Source organism: Borostomias antarcticus (genome assembly GCF_949987555.1).
Source record: "Borostomias antarcticus genome assembly, contig: scaffold_89, whole genome shotgun sequence".
Lineage (NCBI taxonomy): Eukaryota > Metazoa > Chordata > Actinopteri > Stomiiformes > Stomiidae > Borostomias > Borostomias antarcticus.
The window spans coordinates 542,714-545,217 of NW_028175833.1; positions in this window are offsets into that span (position 1 = coordinate 542,714).

Genomic DNA, 2,504 nt, shown 5'->3' on the forward strand with positions numbered 1-2,504 from the left:
GAAAAGCCTGCTGGCTTGCATACTGCAAAATACGACCGGATGTAGTAGGACATCCTGGTATTTTTGCCATACTGCATGTGGTACTATGTATTGGGACATACTACATCCTGTTTTGGCATACTATATAGTAGGGTAGTATGCGATTCGGAACGCAGCTATAGCTTATATTGAGAAAAAGGAAGTGACATCCAGTTTCAGGATGAAGAGGACAGGGAAATGATGTCACACAGGAACAATTTGTAGTTTTAACAGACTGATTCTAGGGGAACGAACTACAAAGTTAGAACAACAGTCAGGTAGGAAAACAAAGAAAAGAACAAATTGGGGGGTAACACATTGGTGATACTTGAATTTCATTAACAACGTCTAAGCCCCAAGCCACAGTTCCGGGTTAGCCTACTCTTGTAGTGGCTCCGCTAACAGGCAACAGGTGCGTTGGGTTGTTCATTGACTGCAACTGCTGCCGAGCGAAGCCCGGATCTCCAGCTGGGGGTGGAGTCCGTGCTTCCGGGTATCGCGCCTCGCTAGCCCCGCCACGCCCAGAGCGGACCGGACCCGAAGCAGCCACAACAGCGGGCCTTATCCAGAGCTGCTTACATCCAAGTCAGATCAGTCCACACTCACATTCAGTACTGTCACAATCATGGGACAATATTATTTTCAAATAGTGGTATTGCATTGCAAGAGCTGGGCATTTGTATATTTTCATTTTTATTTAATTGAGCCTTTTTTTATCCAGGGGAACCCATTGAGACCAAGGTCTCATTTGCGATGGTGCCTCGCAACAAAACATCAAAAAAAAATTACAAATTCAAGCTGAAAAGATTTGTGTTAACATTATTTTAGACATTCACAGACCTCGACTTGAGATTGATTTATTATAATTTTGAATTTGCCCAATTACACTTGAGGTATCCAACTTGAAGGCATCCAAATGGAAAGTCTTGAAGCTCATTACTGCACGAGCAGCACAGTAACTAAAAGCAGTTTTCCCTGCTCGGTTTTGACTCGACAAGAATGCCTTGTGATGGAGGATGTCAGGTCATTCGTAGTTAGTAATAAACCAGTAATTTATAATTCGGCGATACCAATAAAACTTCTGAATGATACAGTGTCAAGCTGTTTCAAGGGGCTCGAGGCAGCGTGCACAGAGATAGTTTCGCCATAGTCAAGAGCTTCCTATTATCACATGAAAGACATTTTTTCTAAAGATTTCACTTTTACATTTTTAGTTACATCAACATGCATTTTGAAAGACAACTATTTATCAACTAGAAAGTACATTTTCTGGAGAAAATGTGAGGTGGGCTAGCTGCCACAGCTGTACGTAAAGCCTAATTTATACTTTGTGAGCTGTGAGCCGTGAGCCACATTTTTTTGGCTCATGGCTCACGTCTCATAGCTCTGTGCATTTATACTCAATGAGCCGTGCCCTGCTGTGTCCATGTGATGCTATGTTGTTGCCAAACAAGAAAATGTTTCTCATCTCCTAGCAACAGAGAACGCTTCGTCTCTCCAGGCCAGTCAACCAATCAAATATATGCGACATATAAAGACGCAGTGTGAGCCGCTAGAAATTTGAGGTGGTACGAGCCAAGCGGCTCACAGCCTGCGAGACGTTCAATGAGCCAAAAATGTGGCTCACGAAGTATAAATTAGGCTTAACAGCTACCGCTAGTACTACTACGGACCGGACAATCTCCATGCACCCACCGGCGAAGACCGTGTGTCTCTAGCCCATTCAGGGGCTGAATTGTGGGGTGCGTGGCGAAACTCCGCCCCCTCAGGTCGGAGCCGGTCGGGGACAGTGTACCCCTCTCTGGGCCACCTACCTGCCCCCATTGGTGAAGACCGTGTGTCTCTAGTCCACTCAGGGGCTTAATTGTGGCGTCCGTGGCGTGGACAGTGGCGGGGTGGCAGGACTCCGCCCCCTCTGGTCAGAGCTGGTCGGGGACAGTATACCCCTCTCCGGGCCACCTACCCACCTGCACAGGTGAAGACCATGTGTCTCTAGTCCACTCAGGGGCTGAGTTGTGGGTTCCGTGGCGTGGATAGTGGCGTGGTGGCGAGACTCTACTTTTTTTGATGCGTTGTCACTTTTTTTGATGCTTTGTCACTTTTTTTGATGTGTTGTGTTGTGACACTTCAGGACCACCGTACCAAATTCAAAATCCCAACTATCACTCTGAGCAGCCCTTCATTCACTTCAATGGAAAGGCATGCCGGATTCAGACAGCTCTCTCTCAAAAAGTATAAATGTTACAGCTTAGATATTGACACCGTAGGAATCCTGGGAACTTGCTGAACATTTTCGTGTATAATATGTCTGTGTATCCTAAAACTGTAGCCATGACAACAAGTTAGAAAAAGGGTAAAAATGCAAAATTAGCAGAACAAATCATCATACCGTGAAATACAGCTTAGATACTTACATTGTATGAATCAGCACAGTTGTGTGAACATTTTAATATATAATATGTGTGTGAGCTGTCAAAACTGTAGAA